Source organism: Lepisosteus platostomus, chromosome 5 (assembly GCF_059453375.1).
Source record: "Lepisosteus platostomus isolate fLepPlt1 chromosome 5, fLepPlt1.hap1, whole genome shotgun sequence".
Lineage (NCBI taxonomy): Eukaryota > Metazoa > Chordata > Actinopteri > Semionotiformes > Lepisosteidae > Lepisosteus > Lepisosteus platostomus.
In genome coordinates, this window is record NC_142615.1 from 15,600,527 (window position 1) to 15,617,774 (window position 17,248).

General features: G+C 41.4%; 1 protein-coding gene and 2 non-coding genes across 5 annotated transcripts in view; all 3 read right to left on the minus strand.

Moving 5' to 3' along the window:
• The window catches only part of LOC148664053 (guanylate-binding protein 5-like), a 32,329-nt gene extending 31,220 nt beyond the window's left edge, over positions 1 to 1,109 (minus strand). The window contains exon 1 of one of the 3 annotated variants that reach the window (XM_088631439.1): positions 951 to 1,109. The gene's annotated coding sequence lies outside the window, so the exon portion shown is untranslated. Of the gene's footprint in view, positions 1 to 519; positions 851 to 886; positions 912 to 950 lie in introns of those variants that run through there. The other 2 variants (XM_088631441.1, XM_088631440.1) reach the window with 2 other exon arrangements.
• A 10,340-nt stretch (positions 1,110 to 11,449) lies between these two features.
• trnal-caa (transfer RNA leucine (anticodon CAA)) lies at positions 11,450 to 11,562 on the minus strand. Its single transcript has 2 exons — positions 11,525 to 11,562; positions 11,450 to 11,495 (listed from the first exon to the last, which is right to left on the minus strand). It is a non-coding gene; the product is annotated as a tRNA-Leu (tRNA).
• Positions 11,563 to 14,321: 2,759 nt separating this feature from the next.
• Positions 14,322 to 14,434, minus strand: trnal-caa (transfer RNA leucine (anticodon CAA)). The gene is made up of 2 exons: positions 14,397 to 14,434; positions 14,322 to 14,367 (listed from the first exon to the last, which is right to left on the minus strand). It is a non-coding gene; the product is annotated as a tRNA-Leu (tRNA).
• Between the last annotated feature and the right edge of the window lie 2,814 nt (positions 14,435 to 17,248).

Consider the following 17,248-nt stretch of genomic DNA (forward strand, 5'->3'; position numbering starts at 1 on the left):
ATTAGATGACAGGTATATTTGTTCGAGCAAAGCAACTTTTTCTTTGTATATGCTGCCCATCAGTAAATGGTTTCCCTGCCTTAGCTATGACGTGCTATTTTGAAACTCGCCCTTACAATGGATTCTGATTGTTGTGATCGCTTTTTTAAATATTTCACGCTGATAAATTAAGTTTTTCTTCAGTGCTTCTACTTTATCTGAAATCATTTTGCCAATCACATCTGAGTATTTCTGTGCTTCGTATCGTAATGCCTTCGGATATTATACTCCTTGAGAACAGCGACGGTTTCTCTGCGTATTAAGCACAACGCTTTCAATCACGAAATAGTTTTCTCATTAAAAATACGGCACTCTTCGTCAACGTTTCTCCACTTAGCTGACATTTCGATGTAAAAAAACAATGCAAGAAAACTCAAGCACAACAAACGTGAACCTGAGGTAAAGGTTATTTAATTTAACACTTGCGCGTAAGCATGTAGTGGTGACGCTTTCCTCTGTTCTCGGGCCGGATAAAGATACCGTAGGTTGGAGACACTTGGGTTAATCCATTCGATCGCTGCATATTGTTAAATGCGGTGAACTCAGCGTTCTGTATAATGCGAGTCTGTTTAAAACCGTTCCTACAGCTGTATCTGAACAGGAGGAAGCGACAGTTACAAGCTGTACAGCTCTATCCTGTCCGGCGCCCTTTATCCTGGAGTTTTCGATAGTTACGTTTAAACCTCCTGTCAGTAACAAAAAAAGCCTAGACTCCAAACTAATCTCATTTCTTGTACTTGAAACAGGTCCAGAGTGGGGGCTCTCTCTATTAGTTTCAAAACTATTATTAGTTCAGACTAATTTAAAGCAGAAATCTAACATGCCAGCAATCTGCGCCACACGATACCTCCTTGTCCGAAGGCTGTGCTGAGTTTGAGATTGTGACTGATCGAAACAAATGATCATCTCACCTGTATCCTCCGGTCCTCCTCTGTGGTGCGAATCGGTAAGGTGGTGAAGGGGATTACCGCGCTGGAGTTTTATAAACACACATTTCCTTTCACTTTCGAGTTTTATCATGACTAGAACAGGGAGTAAGTAACTATCCTTCCTTTCACTTTCAACTTTTCATACTGATAAACTATTCGCGGAAATCCCAAAGAAAGAAAACTTCCTATAGAGACTACTACATTTTTCTAATATAAAACTTTGAAATATAAGCACTAAACAGTTAATCAGAACAGGTTTTAGACTACTTTGTATGTTAATTGAATTGTTTCCATAAAACACCTGCAATTGAGACAACTCACATAATCTGGTTATATTAAAGGGTCTGAGGTGCAGCTCATAAACCTGTCTAAATATTGTTGGATTGGGATTGATGGGTTAAACTAGTGTAGCGCCCTTGCCCAGTGGTGAGGAGGAAGTTTGGAGATACTGTGGAAATGTCTATAGAGATAGGCCCCGTAGAAATGTGCAGTACACAAAATATGTCAGTTTACTTTGACTTTATCCTGTCCATACAGACAAGATTACATTATTCTCAGAAACCAACCACACAGTGCTCTATAACCACCAATGAGGGCAATGTCTGACTGCTCTATACAGGGAAAGGTGTGTCTCAAATCTTTATCTGTAGCTGGAGACATACTGTATCACCAACAGCCAGTCTCGTCTCTTCTGTTACCTCTAGCATACCTCCTGTCTGACATGATGTAATTTTTTTAACCCTGTGTAGCGTACATTTCTTTACACAGAAAAATACTTAAATTACAATTGCAATCAGCTAACTCCCGTCAGAGTCCTGACTCCTATGTAACGAACAGTTCTTTCCGGACCCTATGCGGACGACACAGTCCGACGGAGTGAGGAAACACTGGGGAAACGTCATGCAGGAATACGGGGCTGAAGACAAGGGGGCGTGTCCAAGGTGCGCTGGTGCACGGGGGAGGTGTGGCCGAGGCAACAATCCCAAAGAGTAATCCTTAGAGTATCCAAAACACACGAGAAAGTCCAAAACCAGGAAATCCATCAAAACACGAAGTTAAAACCACGAAGGCCGGGTCAGAACCGGCGGACAGGGAACAGGAACGGGAACAGAGGTTAAAACCTTAACGGGACCAGGCGCTTCCAGGTCCCGGACTCGCACGATACGGAAATCAGATGCAGAGCCCGGATGAGCGTCAGCGCCTGGCTTTTAAGGTGGGCTGGGAATGGGGAAACAGGTGCACAGAATGAAGTCTTGAGTGAAAGGGCTGGAGCACCCTTAAGGAGGGGGAACTAATATCGTGACATCCTAAAGACCCTGACTAAACACAGCCAAGCCGTCTCAGAAAGGTCCTTTCCTGTAGCACCAAGGATATAACCACACAGTTAACAGCAGGATGTAGGGAGGACCCTAGCTAAGAATGGAAAATGCCCTGCAAATAATTTCACAGTGCGTCCTCTAAACCACTGCTTGTTACGAAATAGCAGAGAGGGCCCTATGCAGAAAACCATAACGATCTCCAGAGATGTAGTCGATATAACAATCCGAGGTCCGAAAGCCGTATTAAACAAGCTGGTGCAAAAGTACAAAACCAGATGTGGAGCCATGAGGAAGCCGAGAGTAGAAACCAGAATGATACCCAACATACAAAAAACCAAAACCAGGAGACGTAGTCACAGAACAAACCAGGGTCAGGAAGCCAAAAACCAAGTAGTAAGTCGTAGTGAAAATAGAAGTAGCTCTAACCAGGAAAAACCCTCATATGAGCCCAGGGGAGAGTGTGAAGAAGCATTAAGTAGGCAGGGGTAAATGGGCAAATTGGGAACTGTGTTGGAATGTGAGGTGGAATGATGAGTCCTCCGGGGCCGTGGCATAACAGTATGGAGTTTTCTTTCAGCAAGTGAGTCTCCTATTCCTGTGAATTGTGTAGGTCCACATATTAATGCCTGCAGGTTTTCAGTGTGACTGGATTGTTCAGGTGGGTGTTGGTGCTGTAGTGAGTCTTACCTGAGAACCGCTCTGACTCATCTGTAATGGAAAGGAGACTCTGGGGTCTCAGGTGCTGGGTAAGCTAAGCTATCTGAGCTGAGACCTGGGCCGTTAGAAATAACGGACAGACAGGATAAAGTGAAAGTTTAAGCTGTCCTGGACTGCTAATTAAATTAGTTAACACCTCAGTACTACTGTAATAATTTCAGAGGTGAAGCTCAGCCTTATTGTCATGGTCACTGCTAACTGAAGTGATAAAAACCCACTATGGAGGAATAGTTAGTGCTGTTATCTCAGCTGTAGAATCTGGATGCTGTGGTCAGTCTAATGGCCAGGGATGGTGTTCGTACAGATCCCTGTATAGAATAGACTGTACATTTTACTGTAGTACTGTAATATTGAATGTAGTAAACTGTCATATAAGTCCACCCATTGGTGTGGAAACTTACCTGCTTTTTAAACCAGCTTCAGAAACTATGATGCTGAAGTTTTTTTAAATGGCGATAGATACAGGCCCTGTAGTAATATACAGTATTTCAATAACAGCTGTTTACTTTGGCCTTATCCAGTCAACCAGTGGGGTGTTAACCTGGCCATATGGACAAGATTATCTCATTCCCAGAAACTGACCATGCAGTGTTTTGTAAATACCAGTGAGGACAGAGCCTGACTGCTCAGTACCGGGAATGGCGTGTCTCAAGTCTTTATCTATAGCTGGAGACATACTATATCAACAACATGACATGATGCAGTTGTTTTAACCCAGTGCAGCATACTGCCCTACACACAGAAAAATTGAAAATAGAAACAGCTCAGTCCCATCAGAGCCCTGACTCCCAAAAGTCCCTTAACACATCGTTCACAGCAGCACTCAGGGAGGATACTAGCTGAGACAAAACAGTCTGTTTCTCTGAATGGAAAAGGCCCTGCAAAATATTTCACAGTGCTAAACCACTGCTAGATCAAGGTCTAAGTACAGTCTGAAACTCCTCACCCCGAGCTACACTTTAATAATATTCCTGTTGCTTGTGCGATCTAGAATTCCTTTCCTCTTCTGTTACAGGCAAAATCAAGAACATCTCTGAGGCCATGATGGTCAAAACCATCCTAATAAGAATGGCTGTTTACTTTGGCCTTATCCAGGCAACCAGAGGGGTGTGTAGAGACAAGATTATCTCTTTCAGAGAAACTGACCATGCAATGTTCTGTAACCACCAGTGAGGACAAGGCCTGACTACTCACTCAGTACCGGAGAAAGGCTTGTCTCAAGTCTTTATCTACAGTATAGCTGTCAGTATAGTATAGACATGCTGTCTCTTATCTGCTCTTAGCTCCTGTCTGACACAATGTAGTTGTTTACTTCACATTCTCAGGATATAATGATGGTGCCAAATACCTCATATCTATCTCTTCTAGTGTTATTTATTGCATAAATCTTGTAAATTGTAATTTGTATAATTTATTGCAGGGATTCTTAACCTTTTTCAGAGACCTTTTTTGGGGTTAATAAACTTAAAAATAAACACATACAGTAGATTTAAAAATCGTCACAGCCTACTCACATAATACTCACATAATAATATTTTTTTATTTATATAGCACCTTTCATACAATTGTTTGCAACTCAAAGTGCTCATAACTTAAAATAAGCAACAATAGCAAATTAAAAGAACCATGCACAAACAATACAAATAGCACTAAAATTATGTATGAAAAATCAAGTAAAAGCAAAAGTAAAAAAATAGGTTTTGAGCTGTTGTTTACAAATATCCACAGAGCCAGCCCCTCTAATATTTTTTGGAATACTATTCCACAGTTTGGGTGCGTAGTAGCAAAAGGCTGCCTCTCTTATCATCCTATGCTTAATTTTTAGAATAATCTTTAATAATTGTGCGCGTGTTGTACTGGCCTTGATGGAATTTACAGCACGAACAACTTCATCCATTACTTGAGTTCGGGAGGCATGTTCTTATCTGGGAGTGTTTGCCAAGATTCATACAATGTGTCCACAAAGTGAATGGAGCAACGGCCTGTACTTTCATGAATGGCCCGCTGTGACCGGACTACTGTGACCGGACTGCTGAGACTGGCCCTCTGTGACTGGTCCCCCTTTTCTCTGGTAAATCCAGGTTTTATTGCTCATTTCAATTAGTTTTCATTCTTTACATTTCATTAGTATGAAAGACGCGACCTTGTACTGGATAAAGCGAATAGAAACTTGACGGACCTCTGTTCACGACTAAAGACACTCAGGATAAAGAGTCAATTAACTGTAATTAATGTAATGAGCTGTAATGAGACCCGGTGTCGGAGTAACTGTGACTGATAACATCACAGATGGTATTATATTAGTGAGAGTAACAGTCAGGAGACCAAATCTTTCATAGGATATCACCTGACTACTCCATTTCTGGAAATATTAACTGTTATTTTAAATTGTCTTCAGAGTGAAGTAACTGGACACTTTAATCAGAAAGTGTTGCTGTAAAAAGCGAAGTTCCCAGTTTTTATACTCGTCCAGAGACTCTCCCCGCTCTGACCTCTCCTCCAGGTCGCTTCTAATGTGTCTGTTCTGGCGGGTTTCTGTCTAAAGACACGTTACAGGACTCCCATCTCCTGTGGAGACACATGTGGGGTCGTGTCAGTGCAGAAGTCCCACATTGTAAACCAGTGTAAACTGGGACTGGGTATTGAGTCCATTTCTCTCACTTATCTGTCTGAACATAAGAAAGGTTACAAACCACAGACACAGACAGGACACTGTAAGAGTAGGGGTGTCGACAATGACACACACAGTATGTATAAATATAAAAAAAGTCCTGACTGCTGGTCAGTACAGATCCAGGACACTGTGTGAGAGAGTAGGGGTGTGGACCCCAGTGTCCTGACTGCTGGTCAGTACAGATCCTGGGACACTGTGTGTGAGAGAAGGGGTGTGGACCCCAGTGTCCTGACTGCTGGTCAGGGGTGTTGTTTAGTCAGGGTTCAGTCTGTGCTCTCTAAAGTCCCTCTCCTCAATTGTTTGCAGGTGGGATGAAGGGGGTCCCCGCCTTTAAAGTGCTTTGGGGATCCTTTGAGATAAACTTTCCTGAACCCCAAACAAGAGAGTTTTCTTATGAAAAATAAAAAAAGTATTTTTAAATTCCTAAGTGATTAGATAAGCCAGAAATGTTCATATCAGGTGGCGCTCAAGTCTTCATTCTGCCCTGAAGAGGTTATCATTAATTGAACCAAGTAACTATTTTGTCAAGGGCCACTGAGAGGACAAAGTCCAGCCCTTCAGATCACCAGGAAGAGAAGGAGAGAGAGAGATGGCGTCTGAGAGCTCAGCACTCTGCCCTGGTGAGTTAATCATTAACTGAACCCAGTAAATATTTTATCAAGAGCCACTGAGTCCATTTCTCTCCCTTATCTGTCTGAACATAAGAAAGGTTACAAACCACAGACACAGACAGGACACTGTAAGAGTAGGGGTGTCGACAATGACACACACAGTATGTATAAATATAAAAAAAGTCCTGACTGCTGGTCAGTACAGATCCCTGGACACTGTGTGTGAGAGTAGGGGTGTGGACCCCAGTGTCCTGACTGCTGGTCAGTACAGATCTTGATTGTTTGACAATGGGATTAAGTGGGGCCCCCGCCTGTAAAGTGCTTTAGGGATCCTTTGAGATCAACTTTCCAGAACCCCAAACAAGAGAGTTTTCTTATGAAAAATAAAAAAAGTATTTTTAAATTCCTAAGTGATTAGATAAACCAGAAATGTTCATATCAGGTGGCGCTCAAGTCTTCATTCTGCCCTGAAGAGTTTATCATTAACTGAACCAAGCAACTATTTTGTCAAGGGCCACTGAGAGAACACCCAATGGGACAAACACCCCACAGAAACTCTGCACATGGAGATCTGTAGAATCATCCTCCGTGTGCAGAGAAAAACTCCTAACAACGGGTGCAGGGCCGAATTAGGCCAGTACCCACTATTGATAAACACACAGAAAAGAATATTAAAGTATTGGCTTCACCTAAAAAACAGTGACCAAAATTCCTACCACCACAAAGCCCTGCTGAGCCAAGAGTTGAGCCCAAAACAGAGCCCCCTGAGCCAGCTGGTCTTGAGGCTCACCGACCTGAGCCACACCAACACTAACCAGCCTCAGGACAGCACTGTTAGAGCACCACAACCCAGACTCAACCACATCACAGCACAGATCAAACAGCAATATCTCACACACTGGGACACACACACACAAACAGAACATAAACTGGAATGCTACAGAACCTTAAACAGACAATACACACTAGCTGAATATTTGACCAAAATAAAAAATAACAAACAGAAACAGACCCTGACGAAGTACAGGCTCAGTGACCACAACCTGGCCATAGAAACTGGGTGACACAGGCAGACCTGGCTGCCCAGAGAGGACAGGCTGTGCTCCCACTGCCAGCAGGGAGAAATAGAGACAGAGGTGCACTTCCTGCTGCACTGTGACAGATACTCTGGGATTAGAGAAACATTCTTCCCGAAATTCAGAAATCTAATCCCAGAGTTCCCACACCTGCCAAAACCACAACAGGTCCCAATCCTACTGGGAGAGGGAGGAGGGAACTCAGTTGATCTGGCAGCCCAGTATGTGATCTCCTGTCACAGCCTGAGGAACAGTGAGTCCGTCTCCCAATAATGCTCCAGCCGCCTACAGTATATGTCAATATTATATAATATGTCTTTGTTGTAAATGTCTGTAACATGTCTGTAGATTTTATTTTACTTCTAATTTTTGTTTTGTTCTATGTTAATTTTATTATTTTTATTTGCTTTGGCAACACTGATTGTACCCATCGGTCATGCTAATAAAGCACCTTGAATTGAATTGAATTGAACAAAGTCCGGCCCTTCAGATCACCAGGAAGAGAAGGAAAGAGAGAGATGGCCTCTGAGAGCTCAGCACTCAGCCCTGGTGAGTTAATCATTAACTGAACCCAGTAAATATTTTATCAAGAGCCACTAAGAGGACAAAGTCCTGCCCTTCAGATCACCAGGAAGAGAAGGAGAGAGAGAGATTGCTACACATACAGATGCAGCCATTCAAAATGCGAGGGCGATACCGCATTATTTTCCGGTGCGCTGTATGCAGTCTACCGCGAGTTACCGGTAAATACCGCTAGTTACCGTAAATTCTCCTATAATACGGCAAGCAAAATAATAGTATCCGGAATTTCCACAAGGTGGAGCTAATAAAGCTCAACCTCTCGTGTTTGAGCTGTGGCCATCAAAGTCTTTAACGAAGATATTACTAATAGTATTAATAATGAATGACCTTGGACAAGCTGTAAGTGTTAACTCAAAGTATTGCCCTGGTCCACATTCATTTTTTCATTGACCGTCTTTGTAAAAGTAACACCACAGCATTTCGCAATCACGCATTTGTTTCCAATCATGCAAAGTACAGTAATTTATGACAATCGATTCACCATGCCTTTCACATGCTCATAAAAGAGATTGATTTAGGAGCATAAACATATTACCGTATGCAAACTGTACTGTATATGTCCCCGCGCACCCCAGCCGGGCTCTTCGGCCTCTGCCCGGGACGAATGTATATTTTGATCTTTACACCCGGCGTGGCACCGAGGGAGCGTCTGCATTAATAACTTAGTTTTTAAAATTAGTCAAGCAATATGAAGCATCTCCTTTTACTTTTAAGTCCCTTAAATACATTGAGCACAGCTTTCTCACCACTTAAGATTACTTTTTGATACCATCCTTACACAAAGCAGAAACTTTCCGATGACATACAGTACAAGTGGAAAGATTACAGATTTTAATCGTCTTTAATTTTGTTACATTATACGTTTTAGGAACATTTCATCTAAACAAACACCACAAAACTATTCTCGATTGTATTTCTGAGTGCTATGTTACATCTACAGTAGTTCACTGCTTTAAATACATCGAATTAAGAAAGTTAGATGTAGCACTTTAGATCTTTTTTTCTGAACCAGGGAAAATCTGATCATGTTTCTCTATAACAATAATAAAAAACATTATTTTACATATCACCTTTAAAAGTGGCATCTCAAAGCAAAAAAGTAGATGGGAAAAACAGTTAAAAGGGACCAAAGTAAATACCAGACAAACGCAAACGCGTTTTTAATAAAAATGCTTTTATTCATTCAGCAGAGAGTGAGAGGGACATCCAGCAGAGAGAGACACACACACACAGGTTTCCATTGACAAAAGTAATTGTTTTTTTACATTCCTCTTGTCTAACAGGAATGTTTTGTTTGTGGACAGACTGTTAGACGAGAGGAAAAGAGCACCTCCTTCTACGAAGCATTTCGTTGATCTGATCACAAATTATTTTCCAGTCGCACAAAGTAAGGGTTGAGAATCTCCGATTCACCATGCTACTAATGGTTTCCCGGAGATTGCAAGGCAAGGCACTTTTGCCTCTGGACCCATCGAAATTTACAGACGTGGTCCACCCCCAGTAAATTTCAAAAGTCACAAGATTTCGAAACATGAGGGCGGCGTAGCGGTCGGCTCTTGTTTTCCCGTCTATGCCGATGCACTGCAAGTACAACCCTCCCTCCATCTCCTGAGTGATGGGTAGCAGTTGGACATCTGGGAGAATTATTCGTCCCACTGGCGTCTGTGACTTCCGCTGTGCTTCCTGGGGGGAGATAGACGGCGGGGACAGCATCAACCAATTCCCATGTGGTGGTGAACGGAGAGGCCGGGATGGAGTGTCCTGAGGCGGTGTGTGCTCTGCGGGGGGCAGAGCTTCCGCCAGGCATTGCAACCTGCGCGGAGGGGAGAGGCACTTTTCGGGAGACAGCTGCTCAACTGTTTGACTGCTGGAACATACTGTCTCCTTCCTCTGCACTTTCAGGAGTGTCTCTAGCCTCCCAGTCCTCCCCAGTAATGCATCGTACTGCTCCCGCTGCTGCCGAAATGTCTCCTCACAGGTGCTGCTTCTACAGGTTGGCACCCTGGCCAGTGGCCGAGAGCAGAGACCCACGGCCTGTGGCAAAATAACATAATTCATGTAAGAAATAAAGTCACACAGTAGTATTCATCAGTCGCGGAACAGAAGTCAAAATAAACTTTTCTTTTTTTACGTCTTACCGCTTTCTTTTTTACTGTCCTGGTGGTAGATCGTTTCGCCCGTGCGGTGTTTTCTTGAAGAACAGGCTACGAAGAAATAATAATAATTGAATTTAAAATTCAAAATGGCAATAATACCTTGTAATATACGCTGTAATCACGTATTTCAGATGAAGTCTGCTGTATTTGCTTACCCTTCGCTCTTTGGAAGCTGGGGCGGCAGAAGCACCCCGTCTCTTCCCGTAAAAGGTCTTGGTCTCCATACTGTACTGTGGTCGCTGTAGTGCAGGTTCGCAGTTTTTTTTTGTGATCGGAGCTCACCCAATCCCTTTGTGTATTGATGCTATATTCACATGTACGGCTAGAATGTTCATTGTCTTCCAATGAAAGGTGGGTGCCTCTTGCCGAAGTCGGGAGACATTAGAGGCTTGCCACACCCGGACTGTTAAACCAACGCATTAGCACGTCAAAGCCCATTGAGGAGCCGGGCGCAATAATTGTTTTGTCCCTTGATTTACTGATCTGCATTAATTATGGAAATCGAGTTCCTGCTCTTTGCAGACGACCTGGTCCCGCTGTCGCCCACAGAACAGAGGCTGCGCCAGAACCTGCCCAGTTCATGAGTTGTTTGTTAGAAAATTGTTCATGGTTTTTTTTAAACATATTTTCAATACCAGACAAAAAGTCGAAAGTTTCAATTTCATGCAACTGATGAAGTCTCTCTTCGATGGAAGTTATAAGTACAGTACATCCAAAATACTGTGGAATCAATCAAATGTACATGTTTCTTGAGGATCCAGAAGATCATTTTGAGACTCAAAACATGCCTGTCTTTTCTTTTTTCGAGGACGAAGGAGTAGCAGCAGGAGTAGCAGTAATGGCAAGAACGTGTTTAGAGTTCAGCACTTCTCATTTCTAATGCAGAGCCATCGACTCGGAAAGCACCGCCCGCGATAAAAGAAATTGCAGAATTGGTCTGTTCATGCTGCCTACACGCTTCGAATTGCTGGCATTTTCTGCAAGCATTCCTTTTTGAGGGTTCATTAAATTCCTCACATTTGAGCCAACACTAAAATATTTTATTCGGGGTCACCTAATTCATAGTGCAAACCGAATCTACAGGGGAATGCTGTGGCACATGAAGCCGTTTGTTATTCTGTTGTGAGGTGTGAGGGGCAGAATGCAAATCGAGTTGGTGAATAGAAAATGAAACAGGAGTCACTTCTTGAGCTACAAATTCCAAAAAGTATGAAAACCTGTCATTTTAACAGTGCAGAATACTCACAAATTGCACTGAGTTGCTTGCTTTCTTCTGCTGCTTTTATATTTCAGTCATTCACTGTCAGCTAGCACTGGAACAATTCAAGAGAGGTAAGAACGGAAGCTGTCAGGAGTGGGATTTGAACCCACGCCTCCATTTGGAGACCAGAACACCCAAGCCAGCTGGAAAGACACATGTCCTTGAGTCTGGCGCCTTAGACCACTCGGCCACCCTGACAAGCACAAGCAAGTGGTGTGCTGAATGCACCAGTAGTTGACTAAACTGAGTTTCTTCCCTGAAATTATTTGCTTGCGAAGACCCAAGTTGCCTTGAATGGATCTTGGAAATCAAATATACGGATGGATTGTTATTCGGTTGTGAGTTTTGAGGGGCGTATTATAAATTGAGTTGGTGAAAAGGCGCTTTTTGTTAGTCTGTCGGGAGGCTGCACAAGGTGTTTAGAGGGAGAACTTCTAAAAGGCAGGCTCTCTATGTTTAACATCAAGAAAGATTTTTTTTTCTCAATGGAAATGCTCTTTGGCGCTTTCAGCTTTACGTAGGGAACAACGTCTGCCGAGACCAATTTTTAGCCAGTGCAAATGGTAATGTGCCACCAAGTACATTTAATATTGGCTGTGGTAGCGAGCTGCTTTTGTTTGTGAAGCTTTTACTTCTTTAAGCTGAATCATCGGCAGGAGTAGCTTATTAAATCTTTGCTCATTGCGCTCCATCAGAAATACCTTGTCCATGTTCAAAAGAGATCAGGGGATTTACTTCATGCTTTCACATGGCATACCTTACACGAAAGATTTAAATGGGGAATTGATTGTGCTTCTTGATGTTGTTCCTGTGGTTGCCTTGGTTACAATGGTGAACGTTCTTCCACGTTCTGTTAGAGTATCCACTGGGTGGGCTTTATCAATTGGCTCGGATAGGTCATCAGTGCTCCGTCTCCAGAAAAATAATCAGCACTGTCTTTTTTCTGTGCGCATGACCGTCTTTTAAAACATATAAAATCACGAGTTCATTGATTTCTCCAAATAACAACAATACATTTTAACCCTTCAATCCAATAGTTTTACTCCAAGTAAAAAGCAGCGCAATATATAGAGAGATGACATTCAAAGATTTCAACGTTCTTATTGGATTGCCTGTATGCAGATATCGCTCAGAATTGCTAATATGATTTTAATTCAGTTTTTCTCTACTACTTTCAGAGTCTTTTATTGACCTTGCTGAAGCAGAGAAGTGACATAATCACAAATGCAACCAGTTGTGCAGCTGTTTCTGGTTAATAATGATTAATGCAAAAAAAAAACAGCTCCTTGCATTAAGAGTCCTCCCTCTGGATTCCTCTGAAAGCTGCGCAAATTACTCACTGCGTGTCCTGTACTGTGTAGCACAGTGACAAGAACGCCTTGAGTTTTTTTCCGTATGTGAAGGAAAATGCAAAAGAGCATGAAAAGTATCGATGGTATAAAATATCCATGGTACAACTCGAGAAAGAACTGAAGGACAAAATAATGACATTTGATGATTACAAGAGAAACACAACCGTCCAAACATGGGCTTGGATCCTGACCGCTTGCGTTAAAAGACAAAGCAAAGAATATAACCTGTAAATGTCTTCATGTCTTACAGTTTATGAAATAACACAATTTCTTACTTTCTTGATAATTTCTTACTATTGATAGATGTTTTTTTAAATTTTAACAGAATCACAATTACAAACAAATGGGGTTAAACTGTTATTCACATACTCTAACGAAGAGAAACGTTAGTGTCTTCCGGTGTGTGAGCCCATCTCTCAAAAAATAAAAAAATAAGTTCTTTAAATTGAATTGTTCTATTTTTCAGGCTTGCATAGTCTTATTCATATTTCAGTTAAGCCTTTTCCTCGGTAGTAATTTCATTTGATATTAAAATTAGTCCTGATTTACAATTTTTGGACATGGTTCATCTTAAAGAATTTTGTAATAAGTTTCATTTTAGGAAAATCGTGCCCAGAAGCTACCAAAACTGGTAATGTTCACATAATGTGTAATGCAAAAGCAGCAGTTGGGGTGGGAAACAAAAGGCATTTCTTGGTATGAATCCTTAAACTTCATAGATGGCGTTCTAGGACTTCTCGCTTCAGATTAACCTGTCAATACATCATAGATTTCTACTCAATCAATATCAGCAGTGTTATCACTACCGAACACTAAATATAGATCCTGGCAATAATTCATGAGTTGTTTGTTAGAAAATTATTTATGGTTTTTTTTAAACATATTTTCAATACCAGACAAAAAGTCGAAAGTTTCAATTTCATGCAACTGATGAAATCTCTCTTCAATGGAAGTTATAAGTACAGTACATCCAAAATACTGCGGAATCAATCAAATTTACATGTTTCTTGTGGATCCAGAAGATCATTTTGAGACTCAAAACATGGCTGTCTTTTCTTTTTTCGAGGACGAAGGAGTAGCAGCAGGAGTAGCAGTTATGGCAAGAACGTGTTTAGAGTTCAGGACTTCTCATTTCTAATGCAGAGCCATCGACTCGGAAAGCACCGCCCGCGATAAAAGAAATTGCAGAATTGGTCTGTTCATGCTGCCTACACGCTTTGAATTGCTGGCATTTTCTGCAAGCGTTCCTTTTTGAGGGTTCATGAAATTCCTCACATTTGAGCCAACACTAAAATATTTCATTCGGGGTCGCCTAATTCATAGTGCGAACCGAATCTACAGGGGAATGCTGTGGCACATGAAGCCGTTTGTTATTCTGTTGTGAGGTGTGAGGGGCGGAATGCAAATCGAGTTGGTGAATAGAAAATGAAACAGGAGTCACTTCTTGAGCTACGAATTCCAAAAAGTATGAAAACCTGTGCATTTTAACAGTGCAGAATACTCACAAATTGCACTGAGTTGCTTGCTTTCTTCTGCTGCTTTTATATTTCAGTCATTCACTGTCAGCTAGCACTGGAACAATTCAAGAGAGGTAAAAACGGAAGCTGTCAGGAGTGGGATTTGAACCCACGCCTCCATTTGGAGACCAGAACACCCAAGCCAGCTGGAAAGACACATGTCCTTGAGTCTGGCGCCTTAGACCACTCGGCTACCCTGATAAGCGAAAGCAAGTGGTGTGCTGAATGCACCAGTAGTTGACTAAACTGAGTTTCTTCCCTGAAATTATTTGCTTGCGAAGACCCAAGTTGCCTTGAATGGATCTTGGAAATCAAATATACGGATGGATTGTTATTCGGTTGTGAGTTTTGAGGGGCGTATTATAAATTGAGTTGGTGAAAAGGCGCTTTTTGTTAGTCTGTCGGGAGGCTGCACAAGGTGTTTAGAGGGAGAACTTCTAAAAGGCAGGCTCTCTATGTTTAACATCAAGAAAGATTTTTTTTTCTCAATGGAAATGCTCTTTGGCGCTTTCAGCTTTACGTAGGGAACAACGTCTGCCGAGACCACTTTTGAGCCAGTGCAAATGGTAATGTGCCACCAAGTACATTTAATATTGGCTGTGGTAGCGAGCTGCTTTTGTTTGTGAAGCTTTTACTTCTTTAAGCTGAATCATCGGCAGGAGTAGCTTATTAAATCTTTGCTCATTGCGCTCCATCAGAAATACCTTGTCCATGTTCAAAAGAGATCAGGGGATTTACTTCATGCTTTCACATGGCATACCTTACACGAAAGATTTAAATGAGGAATTGATTGTGCTTCTTGATGTTGTTCCTGTGGTTGCCTTGGTTACAATGGTGAACGTTCTTCCACGTTCTGTTAGAGTATCCACTGGGTGGGCTTTATCAATTGGCTCGGATAGGTCATCAGTGCTCCGTCTCCAGAAAAATAATCAGCACTGTCTTTTTTCTGTGCGCATGACCGTCTTTTAAAACATATAAAATCACGAGTTCATTGATTTCTCCAAATAACAACAATACATTTTAACCCTTCAATCCAATAGTTTTACTCCAAGTAAAAAGCAGCGCAATATATAGAAAGATGACATTCAAAGATTTCAACGTTCTTATTGGATTGCCTGTATGCAGATATCACTCAGAATTGCTACTATGATTTTAATTCAGTTTTTCTCTACTACTTTCAGAGTCTTTTATTGACCTTGCTGAAGCAGAGAAGTGACATAATCACAAATGCAACCAGTTGTGCAGCTGTTTCTGGTTAATAATGATTAATGCGAAAAAAAAAACAGCTCCTTGCATTAAGAGTCCTCCCTCTGGATTCCTCTGAAAGCTGCGCGAATTACTCACTGCGTGTCCTGTACTGTGTAGCACAGTGACAAGAACGCCTTGAGTTTTTTTCCGTATGTGAAGGAAAATGCAAAAGAGCATGAAAAGTATTGATGGTATAAAATATCCATGGTACAACTCGAGAAAGAACTGAAGGACAAAACAATGACATTTGATGATTACAAGAGAAACACAACCGTCCGAACATGGGCTTGGATCCTGACCGCTTGCGTTAAAAGACAAAGCAAAGGATATAACCTGTAAATGTCTTCATGTCTTACAGTTTATGAAATAACACAATTTCTTACTTTCTTGATAATTTCTTACTATTGATAGATGCTTTTTTAAATTTTAACAGAATCACAATTACAAACAAATGGGGTTAAACTGTTATTCACATACTCTAACGAAGAGAAACGTTAGTGTCTTCCGGTGTGTGAGCCCATCTCTCAAAAAATAAAAAAATAAGTTCTATAAATTGAATTGTTCTATTTTTCAGGCTTGCATAGTCTTATTCATATTTCAGTTAAGCCTTTTCCTCTGTAGTGATTTCATTTGATATTAAAATTAGTCCTGATTTACAATTTTTGGACATGGTTCATCTTAAAGAATTTTGTAATAAGTTTCAGTTTAGGAAAATCGTGCCCAGAAGCTACCAAAACTGGTAATGTTCACATAATGTGTAAAGCAAAAGCAGCAGTTGGGGTGGGAAACAAAAGGCATTTCTTGGTATGAATCCTTAAACTTCATAGATGGCGTTCTAGGACTTCTCGCTTCAGATAAAGCTGTCAATACATCATAGATTTCTACTCAATCAATATCAGCAGTGTTATCACTACCGAACGCTAAATATAGATCCTGGCAATAATTCATGAGTTGTTTGTTAGAAAATTGTTTATGGTTTTTTTTAAACATATTTTCAATACCAGACAAAAAGTCGAAAGTTTCAATTTCATGCAACTGATGAAATCTCTCTTCGATGGAAGTTATAAGTACAGTACATCCAAAATACTGCGGAATCAATCAAATGTACATGTTTCTTGTGGATCCAGAAGATCATTTTGAGACTCAAAACATGCCTGTCTTTTCTTTGTTCGAGGACGAAGGAGTAGCAGCAGGAGTAGCAGTAATGGCAAGAACGTGTTTAGAGTTCAGCACTTCTCATTTCTAATGCAGAGCCATCGACTCGGAAAGCACCGCCCGCGATAAAAGAAATTGCAGAATTGGTCTTTTCATGCTGCCTACACGCTTTGAATTGCTGGCATTTTCTGCAAGCATTCCTTTTTGAGGGTTCATGAAATTCCTCACATTTGAGCCAACACTAAAATATTTCATTCGGGGTCGCCTAATTCATAGTGCGAACCGAATCTACAGGGGAATGCTGTGGCACATGAAGCCGTTTGTTATTCTGTTGTGAGGTGTGAGGGGCGGAATGCAAATCGAGTTGGTGAATAGAAAATGAAACAGGAGTCACTTCTTGAGCTACGAATTCCAAAAAGTATGAAAACCTGTGCATTTTAACAGTGCAGAATACTCACAAATTGCACTGAGTTGCTTGCTTTCTTCTGCTGCTTTTATATTTCAGTCATTCACTGTAGCACTGGAACAATTCAAGAGAGGTAAAAGGAGAAGCTGTCAGGAGTGGGATTTAAATCCACGCCTCCATTTGGAGACCAGAACACCCAAGCCAGC